A 13180-nucleotide genomic window follows, 5' to 3' on the forward strand; every position below is an offset into this window, starting at 1 on the left:
AGCTAAAGTCCAGGAAGCATACACTATTGAGCATTCCTCTCCATTGGGCCATCTGTGGGCCAACACTACCCCGATACCATAAGGGGAGATATTGCATGTCAATATCTGATCTCGCTTGGGATCATAGTGTGCCAACAACTTCGATGATGACAGCTGCTGTTTCATTTCCATAAATGCTAGGTTTTGGCTATGAGACCATTCCAAGTCTGATGCTTTTTCAATAGCAGATTTAAAGATAGCAGCATGGAGACCAGGTTACGTTTGAGCATTCTGTAATAATTCACCAGCCCAAGGTAAGAACTAAGCTCCGGTATAAACATGGGAGCCGGGGCACCTTGGATCACCCTCACTTTATCTTCCAACAGTGTAACCCGGCCTAGTTGACTCTGTAGCCCAAGTAGTCATTTGGGCTGCCTGGAACACACATTCTTTCCTTCGAAGATACAAACCAGTGTCTGGAATTTTTTATTCACAGTGTCTGGATTGGTTACTCAAAAGTCTGGTTACCAACCTTTGGTGTCAATATTGGGGGCCTTTGAAGGTTTTAATTTTGCTGTATTGCAAATATCAAGGAAGGAAGGCTGATTTGGTTTGGGTGTCTGTCTTCTGTTTTAACAGTTGCAGAAACCAAAGGTCATGATGAAAACTGAGTAACTGTACACCTTGTTAGTATGAATAATACAAAGAGAAGCCTTGTATCTCAGGAAGGGGGGATAGCATGTTTCTCTGTACTGCATTTTTCCTCTACCGTAAAACCAATGGGTTTATTTCCCTGTAACTTTCTGTGTGTTCACATAGGGTTTTAGAAGAGGATTAGAGTTTTAACCAGTAGAGGCATATGTTGACAGTTCATAGCTCTTTTTTTTCTCAGTTCCATCCATATAGGTTCATTAGACAATCCTTAGAAATATGTTGAGTACAGCTGTCATGTTGCCCTAATCAAAAATGCCACCCCCCTCTCTCTTTCCTCCTTTTCTATCCTTCCTTTAACACCTATACTCCAGAACATTAAGCTGCCAGTCCTGTCTCGTTCTCAGCCATGTTTCTGTAATAGCTATAAAATCCCTGTGCCAAGTTCCCATCCATGCTCTGAGTTAATCTGCCTTACCTAACAGGCCTCTTGCACTGAAATAAATGCAGTTTAATTCATCAGTCTTACCTCGATTTCCATCATACTGTTCTGTTTAACTTGCTTCCCTTAACTACTGTACCAGCATCAATCTTATATCTTTTCTCACTGGTATTTTGATTCCCCTCCTCATAGTACTAGTTTAAAGCCTCCCAAGTAGCACAAGCAAATCTCCCCACCAGGATATTGCTCCACTTCCAGTTCAGTTCCAACCCGATCCCTCTTATAAAGGTCACTTCTGCCCCAAAAGAGATTCCAATAATCCAAAAATTTGAATCACTGCCTCTGCACCAGCTCCTCAGCCATGCATTTATCTGCCCTGTCAGTTAGCACCAAAGACTTAACGCAAGGCTACTGAGGTAGGTATTGCTGAGCAACGTAAACGTAAGATGCTTTGTTCAAGAATTTTAATGCAATATATGCTAATTAGCTATTTTTCACCCAGCATACAGTTTGAATTGTAAAATGGTTCATACAAAATTATTAAATACCATAGAATGATTACTGACTAATATGTAAATACAACAGACTAAAGTAGTAAACAGGACACACCAGGACGTCCCGTCGAATCAGGCATTGGGACCCTGTGTGACCTTGTCTGGCTATTTCAAAGACATCTTGAAACCCATTGTACAGGGGACCCCCAGCATCTGTCGTGACACTACAGATTTCGTACAGAAACTCAGAACCCACAGACCACTTGAACCTGAAACATTCCTCGTCACAATGGACGTTTCAGCACTCTGCACCAGCATCCCCCACAATGACAGCATTGTGGCAACAGCCTCAGTACTCAACACCAAAAACTGCCAATCTCTGAGCACCTTCCTCAACCACAATATTTTCATCTTTGACAACCAGTTCTTCATCTAGTCACACAGAACAGCCATGGGGACCAAATTTGCACCCCAATATACCAACATTTTCATGCACAGGTTCGAACAAGACTTCTTCTCTATGCAGAACCTCCAACCAACACTATACACCAGGTATATTGACGACATTTTCTTCCTCTGGATCCATGGCGAGGAGTCACTGAAACCACTACACAGTGATAACAACGAGTCTCATCCCACCATCAAACTCACCATGGACAACTCTTTAGTATCTGTCTCATTCTTGGACATATGGATCTCCATCAAGGATGAGCACCTCAGTACTTCACTCTACACAAATCTACGATAACCTCACAATGCTACACTTCTCCAGCTTCCATCCGAAACACACTAAAACAGCCATCCCCTACAGACAAGCTCTATGCATACACAGGATCAGTTCAGTTGAGGAGGAATGTGACAGGCACTTGGAAATACTCAAGGATGCTTCATAAGAATGGGGTACGATGCTCAACTCATCGACTGCCAGTTCCGATGTGCAACAACGAAAAACCGTAATGACCTCCTCAGGAGACACACATGAGCTGCAACCAAAAGGGTACTCTTCGTTGTCCAGTATTTCCCAGGAGCCGAAAAACTATGCCATGTTCTTCACAGCCTGCAGCACATTATCAATGAGGATGAGCACTTCGCCAAGACCTTCCCCATGCTTCTACTTCTTGCCTTTAAACAACCACCAAACCTCAAACAGATCATTGTTTGCTGCAAACTGCCTGGCTTTCAGGACAACACCATACAATTTTGTCACTATTGACGCCGCAAGACATGTCAGAGTGTCAACACGGATATTACCATGACACATGGGGACACCTCCCACCATGTACGTGGCAGGTACTCATGTAACTCAGTCAATGTTTCTATCTCATACACTGCAGGCAAGGATGCCTTGAGGCATGGTACATTGGTGAGATCGAGCAGAGGCTATGGCAACAGATGAATGGGCCCCAATAAACTGACAGGAGTGTTCCCTCCCAGTCAGAGAACACTTCAGTGGTCCGGGACATTAGACCTCAGACCTTGGGTGACCATCCTCCAAGGCGGACTTCAGAACTGGCAACAGCGCAAAGTGGCCTGGCAGAGGCCGATAGCCAACTTCGATACCCATGGGGATGGCCTCAACTGGGTTCTTGGGTCCATGTCATACTACACGTGACCCCACTGCAGTACACAAAGACACACAGACACTCCTATACACACACACACACACATTCCTACAGACCTATACACTCACGCAGACCCTCTCTCATACAAAAGCTCTTTCGTACGCTCACACATACACTCCCACACTCTCATGCACCCTCTCACAGACTTATATCCCTTTACACACACAAAAACACACAACTTGGTAGCATGAATTTGTATTTGCATAATTACAGTTTATTTTCCTCAAAGACTGCATGAATCCATGTAATATTATGTAAATCCCTTTTTTAGATGGGAATTAGTCTGAGCATTGGGGCACAGATAGCCTCACACAGGGCACCTCACACCTTCAATGCATTATCTGGGCCAACATGGCACCACTTGAGAATGTAACTTTAAGAAAGTTTTGGGATTTACATATGAAAGAACTGAAACTAACATGCCCATTCTAAAAGATGAGAGACTTAACAAACAATCCAGGTCTTTTTCAATATATAATTTCAGTTACATCACACTGTAAACTTTTGCTATAAAGTCTGAGTCCTACAATCTTATACTTCACAACCACCTGATGGAGGAGCAGCACTCAGAAAGCTAGTGCTTCCAAATAAACTTGTTGGACTATAACCTGGTGTTGTGTGATTTTTAACTTTATACACCCCAGTTCAACACTGACATCTCCAAATCAAAAGTAGAAATCAACAGTAATTTATAAATTGAAAAAGCTAAAGTCACCATAGTCTGAGCAGATCATGAACTGCTCTCTCATTAGAGACTGAAAGATATCTGGTGGTGGTATTACCTGAGGGCCATTATACTTCAGGTAAGGGTATGGTTGAGAAGGAAGGCTCTTCATAGTAACAAAACCAGAAATTGCTGGAAAGGCTCAGGAGGTCTGGCAGCATCTGTGAAGAGAAATCACTGGTAACATTCAGGTTCATTAACCGTTCCTCAGAATTGATGGTAGCTAGCAAAAAAGTTATTTTTTATGCGGACGGTAGGATGAGGGGAGAGGGTAAGGAGAAAATTGTAGGTGAAGATACAGCCCAAAGAGAGAGAAGAATAGTGGGACAGACAAAAGACGTTTTGTTTTATTTATTAACCTATTTTTCTAATCAACCTTCTCAGGTTATGACACACCTCTGGAGCAAGTGGGACTTTAACCCAGGCCATCTGTTCCAGGGGTGGGGACATTACCACTGCACCACAGAGGGCCTACAAAGGGGTAGGTAACAGTCAGCCTGGAAGAATGAATAACTATTAGTGGACAATTAGTGGTTAATAATAGGTTGTGTGTAATAGCAGACTATGTGACATCAAAGCCTGTGTTTGGAGGCTGGGGTAAGTACATGTGGGAAGGGACATCAAAGCCTAAAATTGTTGAACTCGATATTGAGTCCAGAAGGTTGTACAGTTTCTAAACAGAAAATGAGGTGCTGTTCTTCCAGCTTCATGGTAACTTGGAGCAGGAACTGAATGCATGCTGCTGATGTTACTATGCATTATAAACCAGCTGTCCAGCCAATTAAGCTAACTGATTTATCGATACATCTCAATACTCAATACAACACTGCTTGGCCTTTTGTTTATACTCATTAGGATCTTGCTGAAACATTATGTCAGCCTCAGTCAGTTGATACACCTCAGCGTTATGAGCTATCTTACCCTAAACAGATATGTTAAAAAAAAATTGTATTTCTTTAATTTGAGAAAAACACGTTAGGTGGTTTGGAGGAATTTACACACTTACACCCATGTATAGAATAGAGAAATTTAATCAGCATTGTTTCAAAAGCAATTGAATTTTACAATTACAACTTGACATTAACCAACTCTGATCATTACATATCCTCAGACAAGATCTTCACTTCAAAGATATAAAATTTTCATTTACTATTTAAAATGAAAAAAACTTCCAAAAACTCAACAGACTCTGGCTTATCACATTAAATCATTGAGGTGATTGTAATGTTGCTCGGTAAACAATGGGGCAGTATTGTTATCACTCAACCTCTGCAACCTGCTTCTAAACCAGGATGCAAGTATTCCAAACTCACTACCATTGCCATGACAGTGACAATTCATCTCCACATCATTGAGGAAAATATTGAGATCTTGCTTAGTAAAGCATGGAATTTGCTAATATTCCTTTTGGCTGAAGATTAACCTTAATATTTTTTTCTCATTAATTTCAATGGGATTGTGTTCAGATTGCTGTTCATTGCAAGGTCTCTCTTTCTACCATCGTCTCAAGCTACAGCAAAAAGCTAAAAATCTCTCATTAGTGATTGGATTATATAGGTGCAAATTTTTGTCACAAAATGGCTAATTGTTTTAATGATGACCACAAATCCAAGCCAGTGTCAATATTGATGGACTGCAATGCTATCACTGGCTTTTGAATTTAAATTTAATTTATAATATTGTTACTGTTGCACTTGTTATCTGAGCAAAATATGAGGTTAATGAGAACTGCAAGAAAAGATTACTCATCAAACATGTTTGGTATCGGGATATAAAAGAATGTTTTAACTATGAAGAGAAAATGATAGGAATAGATGGAATATTGTATAAACATTTGCGTGAAACATAGGAAGAGCTAGTGAATGCTTGGTGACTACCATTCAACTTACCTTGAAGTATGTGCAACACACAATATTAGTGGAATATCAGTAGTAACTCAGGGAAAAAGCTTTATTTCAGATATAGAATTCCTGAAAATCTGTAGCTATTCTTGTGCATTTATGCTGTAAATCAGGCTAGGTCTGTCAAGAAGTGTCATGACGTTGACTATGTTCCAGATACAGTGGGCCAAAGTCATAAGTGAAGGATTCCACAATGGTGAAATAGAAGTAATTTCTGTATCTGCCACAGTCAAGGGGATTGCATGTATTGAAACCTGGTGATCCTACCCTACAGTCGCTGTTTACTCTAAAGTTTCTTTTTTTTTGTGAAGTCTTTACTTTTTTTTGCACTGTTGTGCACATTCAGCACTTTGGTAGAGAAAGCTTTTAGGTAATCTTTGCTATAATGTCTGGGTTGATGGACATGCATGCATTTTACACTAATCAGCCCTTTATCAGGAACTGGTAATAGCATCATTGGTGAAGACTAGATCTACTTCAGCAACTTATGGTAAACGTGGTCAACAGAGGGATTGAGATGGAATTGTAAAAACAGGAAGAACCAGGTTTTGTTTTAAAAATGAAATAATTTACTTTGCAAAAGAAACTATGCCACATTTTCATGGCTCAATTTCAGTTTGGAATGGAGGTGGGCAAGTGTTCAGACATTCCACTTCCAGGCATCAACAATATTTGGGAGAATGGGTGAATGGAAGCATACGGACTCACTCATTGGACTGGCATGACTCAAACCAACTGAAAGTAGATGACAGCTATTTTGGGGTAGTTTGCGGAAGCTGTAACTAGTTCAAAAGTGTACATATTTATCGTAGGTTAAAGGGATTATACCTTTGAAAATAAATATACAGCAGTCTATCACAGGCCAGAATGGACACCCCCATGCATGATGAAGATTTCAGCTAAAAATAGGTGTTCTGCCCTCAGAAATCAAGGCCTTCTGGAGTGGAGCAATATCAGCCAAAATGAAGATCAGAGCATTGGGCATCAATAGGCCAGAGCAGAATGACAAATAACATGAAAGTGAAGAAAATATTGCATTTAACACAGGATCAACAGGCAGAGTCGAAGATGAACTAAAGATGGCGGCAGAGTAGGAGTTCCTCTGCTCTCTGTTATTTTCTTTTTCTTTTTTTTCCCTTTACTGGAGATATTTTTTCAAACTTTTAAGTCTAGGGAATGGAGGTGGCAATTCCCGAACTGGAGGCTATCAAAAGCAAGTTCTAGAGCACACTGGCATGGGAGGTAAGTCCTAGAGGTGAGTCCCAGACCAGAGGCTGGCCATGGGAGCGAGTCCTAGACTGGAGCTCGGTGCGGGAGGCGAGTGCTGGACCAGAGGCTGGCATGAGAGACAAGTCCCAGAAGAAATTCCCGAGCTAGAGGCCACTGTGTGGAGGTGAGTCCTGGACTGGAGGCCACCGTGGGTAGATGAGGCCTTTGCAGATAGAAGGCTAGGTGCTGACACGGACTTCGGTGAAAAGGACTGTAAATTAGAGTACTTTTCCTTTTTAGTCTTATGCTGAACTTTTATTTATTATTCTTGCAATTTTGTACCCAAATACCTTGTATCTAAGATGGTGCCATTAGTGACGACATTGCACATTTCTCCCTGCAATCATTTGAGTGCATGTGACAAAAAATCTAATTCTATTCAATTTAAGAGACATGGACTGAGGACCAATGCTGAAAAAGATTAAACAGTATCAGCAGATATTCATGGAACTGTCATGTTATCATCATGGATTTTTGAGACCACTTGCAAGTTGCTGCACATTGCTGTTTCACTAAGGTGACAGGTTCATCAAGGATAGACAATCCATCATCTTTAAAATAATTGTAGCATTGCAGTCAGGACGACACTGGATCCTGTGCCTGGATTAGGCAACAATGCCTTTCACTATCATCTAATAAGGATCTTAGTCATTATGCTCTCCAAAACATGACTCTATAGTGATGTGGACTTTGAAAAGGATCAGATATCCTGGAAGAGGATAGCACATCAGGTGTGGAGTAGAAAGTAATAGAAAGAAGGAAGTGGAATTGGAAGCAGACTGAGAAGACACTGAAGAGAGCTGCCTTTCTGCAAGGTAAACTGGCTTCTTTTAGCCATCTGTGGGAAAAAAAATTCTTTCACTCAACATGCATAGATTAGAATTAGAAACAGGAGCAGGCCGTAAGCACCTATTGCAATTCAATAGGATTATAGCTGTTCATACTCTCACGATTTAGATGATAATTTTTTTTGTATTCATCTGATCATATTGAACAATTTCGCATTTTCTACATCATTTTCTACATTTAGTAGATACTTGTCCACTTACTTAACCTACTCATATCTCTTTTAGCCTCATTATGTCATCTTCACAATATAGTTTCATGCCTAGTTTTGTGTCATCAACGAATTTGGCAGCTATATCTTTGGTTCCTTCATTCAAATCCTTTATATAGATTGAGGACCAATACTTTCCAGTGGCATGCAATTTGTTTAACCTTGCCAAACAGAAAAAAAATCCTATTGTCTGTTTCCTGTTAGCTAGCCAATCCATGCCAATATGTTATTCCCAAAATCATGAACTTGTATTTCCTGCAATAACCTTTGATGTGTCACTTTATCAAGTGTCTTCAGGAAATGTAAGTGCAATACATCTATTGTTTCCCTTTGTCCACAGAAAATGTTACATTTTCAGAGAACTCCAATAAATTTGTTAAACACGATTTCCATTCTCAAAGCCACGTTGACTATCAGATCACCTTGAATTAGATGCTGTGCTGTAAGACCTTCAATAATAGCTTCTAACATCTTCTCTCTGACAGATGTTGCGTTTCCTGCTTTCTGTCTCATTTATTTTTTAATAACACAACTTTTTAAATAAAGTTGTGTTCACTATTTTCCAACCTAATGGAAACTTACATGAATATAGGGCATTTTTGAAAATTGCAATTAACTCATTGACCATCCTACTGTTCACTTCTTTCATAACCCAAAGATAAGATCCATCAGGACCCAGGAACTAGTCAGCATGAAGCTCCAATAGTACCACTTGCCTGGTAATTGCAATTTTTTTCCTCTCTCCCTTCCATTTCCTGATATGCTGCAATGTTTGGGATGTGAAGTATATAACCTTGCCAATGAAGATCGATACAATGTACCTGTTCAGACTTTCTTGCCAATTCCCTATTTTCCATTATTAATTCCAGAGACCCATTTCTCAAGGGCCTATGCCCACTTTGTTAACTCCTTTGATTTTAATAAAAATCCACAGAAGCCCTTACTACCTGTTTTATATTTCTATGTAGCTGTCTTTTGTACTCGAAATTTTCTCACCTTTGGAATCTTTAGTCAGTTTTTGCTTTTTGTAATGTCTTATTCTGTCTTCTGACCTATCTTTGCAATACTTCATATTTTTTCTTTAAGTTTGGTACTATCTTTAACATTTAGTTAACCAAGGATCATGGGCCCTCCCCATTGGGTTCATTTTCATTAGAATATATCTATTCTGTATTCTGAAATATCTCCCTAAGTGTCTGCCACTGCACCTCTATTGACTTATCATTTAACCTATTTTGACAATTCACATTAGCTGGCAGGGCTTTCATGCTATCATAATTGTTCCTATTGAAGTTTAAAATGCTCGTCTTGAATGCACTCCATTTACCTTGGTGAATTCCTAGTTTAAGTGCCAGTTCAAAAGCTGTACTAAGGTATTTAAAGCCACAGATATTTACTCCAACTGTGATATTCCACGACTTGATGTCCCAAATTTCTTATGGAATTCGACCTCTGTACAAAGTGTGCATTGCTGTTTCTGTTTTTTTATATGTAACAATTACTTGAGATCTAGATTATACTTCGTTACACTGTGATGAGTTTGTCAATGCCTTTTCTTAATTCAAGAAATATGTTTATGAAAGCATGCTTTCTTGAAAAAAGCCGCACAACTGAACCTTCTGATCCAGCAAAACGTTGTTATTTGTTTTCTTACAAATTTTCCTAACGTATTCCTTTCTAGGCAGCTCAGAATGATAAATGTGTCCTATAACAATGTGATTTTGTAAAAAAAAATTAACTGATCTTTATAATCAACCTGTTCAGAGATGTTATTTCACATCTCTGAAGAGGTAGAACTTGAACCTGGGCCTCCTGGCCCAGGGACAGGGACACTACCATTGTGCACAAGCGGTCTCCCAATAACAGTATGATTAAATTATTTCCAAAAGTGTTTTCAGAAATGTATTTGCAATTTATTTATTAACTAATAAAATCATGATTATAATGGAGCCAGTGAGTTTCTCTTGAAATTTGGTTAATAAACATGAATTGTTGAATCTTCAGATACACAGCTTGCGATTTTAGCTGATACAATGGTTAGATTACAGTAAAATGTCCACCAACAGAAGGTGAGTTTTTTTATTTTCATTTTAAAAATTCAATAAAAGTTTCACCTTTTGCTATGATGTGTTATGTCAGATATGTTTTCATACACTTATTCAATGCTGCAATGAAGTGGATTTGGGTACTTGCTCCAGCCTTCAGTTTCAAATGTTCCAAAGATTTGATATTCGTGGACATTTTAGGTGGTGTTTACAAAGCAGAATATCATGTCTGCACAGAGAAATAGTGGAAGTCAAGTAGAATTGTTTCATTCAAATACCAAAGCTTTATTTTAGAAAATGATATTTTGGATGTAGCATATAAGTAAGTTGAAAAATGTCTATTAAGGGCAATAAGCCTGTGAGAAACAGGTGACGCTGGACCTATGGTTCCCAAAGTTTTGTGCTGTTCGTGGTTTTCACTCACACATGTCCAGATTTGCTGAACACTGATTAGTCAACAGCTGCATTGTCATATATTACAATTGCTGGCTTGACAGAGGACAACAAAACCTTTTCTTGCCCAGCAATTCATAAATCAATGGATAAAATGTAATTACATAGGTAATGACCTGCTAAGTGAAACGAGAACAGCTGTGGAGGAGTGCTATAACTTGGCACACGGCACCAGGTTGGTCAACAAGTACATCATTGGGATCTTAAAGACGCACATTTGCTGCATGAACATATTTTCACTCTTCATTGAAGTCAGAAACTTTGACACTTCTGGTAGTCCATTGGTGTGTTTGAAACTAATACCACTGGAGGACAGTGTCATGTCATAGAGTCATATAGCACGGAATCAGACACTTAGGTCATCCTTGCCAACCAAGTTTCCCAACTAAACTAGTCCCACTTGCCTGCATTTGACTCATATCCCTCTAAACCCTTCCTATCCAAGCATCTTTAAATGTTGCAACTGTACCTACACCTACCATTTCCTCTGGCAGTTCATTCCACACACGAACCATCCTCCCTGTGAAAAAATTACCCCTGGGGTCCTTTCTAAATCTTTCTCCTCTTACCTTAAAAATGTACCCCCTAGTTTTGAGCTCACCAACCCCAGGAAAAAGATCTTTGCTACTCACTTTATCTATACTGCTCATGATTTTATAAACTTCTAAAAGACCACCCCTCAACTCCTACGATCCAGTGAAATAGGTCCCAGCCTATACTTTATACTTCCAATCTCCACTCCTGGCAATATCCTGATAACTCTTTTCTGAACATCCTCCAATTTACTAATATCCTTCCAATATCAGAGCAACTGAAAGTCTACGCAGTACTCCAAAAGTGGCCACACTAATTCTCTATACAACCTCAACATGACGTCTGACACACAGATACTTCTACAATGGCTGGAAAGGGCAATAATCTCACTTAAAAATTGTCCTTTGCAAACAATGCCTAGCTTTGATATAATCAACTTACTCTTTTTAAAGAAAGAAATATTGAATCAATTAATTCTGCAGTAATATGACAACATCAGCTGTATCTGTCCCTATATGTGGGTACCATTAAAATTGCACGATTTTCTGTATGACTCTGAGATCTGTTGAAAATCAACAGCACATATCAGTGTTTATTTGCTTTTAATGACCTTTTACAAAAATTCTGAAATGTTAATAAAAGTTTTATATTCTTATCTGGGAAGACCTTAGAGTTTTTGTAGGGTTGAGAATAGTGATAACCCTTACCATTGTATGTAGGTTTGCTCGCTGAACTGAAAGGTTCATTTTCAGACGTTTCATCACCATTCTAGGTAACATCATCAGTGAGGTACCCATGGGATCTCCAATATCAGGGTTCTTAGCAGAGGCAATAATGCAGAGACTCGAACAAACAGCTCTGCCAACCAACCAACCCAAACTTTGGGTCTGCTATGTGGATGACACCTTTGTTATCACTAAACGAAACAAATTAGAGGAAACTTTCAAGACCATCAATAATACCCTTACTGGCATAAATTTCACAAAAGAGGAGGAAAACAATGACAAACTGCCATTCCCAAATGTTGCAGTAGAGCAAACAGCCAATGGGGAACTTCAAACCAGCGTCTATAGGAAAGCAACACCTACCGACCAAATACTAAACTACAGAAGCAATCATCCCAACATCTACAAACGAAGCTGCATTAGAACATTATTTCAACGTTCCACCACACACTGCAGCACAGAAGATCTATGACAAGCAGAGGAAAATCACCTATATGTGTATTCAAAAAGAACGAGTACCCAATGAACACAATCTGCCGATTTCTCAGCAACAGATCCAAACAAGCAGACAAAACATGTCCAGAAACCCTAGCCACTCTCCCGTATATCAAAAACACCTCGGAAATGACTGACCAACTACTCAGACCTCTTGGCATCATGGTAGTCAACAAACTCACCAACACACTAAAACAGTAGCTAATGAACTTTAAAGACCCGATACAGACATCAAGCAAAACTAATGTAATTTCCAAAATACCTTGCAAGAACTGTAACAAACACTACATTGGACAAACAGGCAGAAAGCTAGCCACCAGGATACATGATATCAACTATCCATAAAAAGATATGACCCACTCTCACTCGTATCCTTACATACAGATGAAGAAGGACACCACTTCGACTGGGACAACAGACCCATCCTAGAACAAGCCAAACAGAGACACATAGAGTCATAGGGATGTACAGCATGGAAACAGACCCTTCGGTCCAACCCGTCCGTGCCGACCAGATATCCCAACCCAATATAGTCCCACCTGCCAGCACCCGGCCCACATCCTCTGGCAGCTCATTCCATACACGTACCACCCTCTGCATGAAAAAGTTGCCCCTTAGATCTCTTTTATATCTTTCCCCTCTCACCCTAAACCTATGCCCTCTAGTTCTGGACTCCCCAACCACAGGGAAAAGACTTTGCCTATTTATCCTATCCATGCCCGTCATAATTTTGTAAACCTCTATAAAGTCACCCCTCAGCCTCCGACGCTCCAGGGAAAACAGCCCCAG

This window comes from Chiloscyllium plagiosum, chromosome 22, assembly GCF_004010195.1.
Source record: "Chiloscyllium plagiosum isolate BGI_BamShark_2017 chromosome 22, ASM401019v2, whole genome shotgun sequence".
NCBI lineage: Eukaryota > Metazoa > Chordata > Chondrichthyes > Orectolobiformes > Hemiscylliidae > Chiloscyllium > Chiloscyllium plagiosum.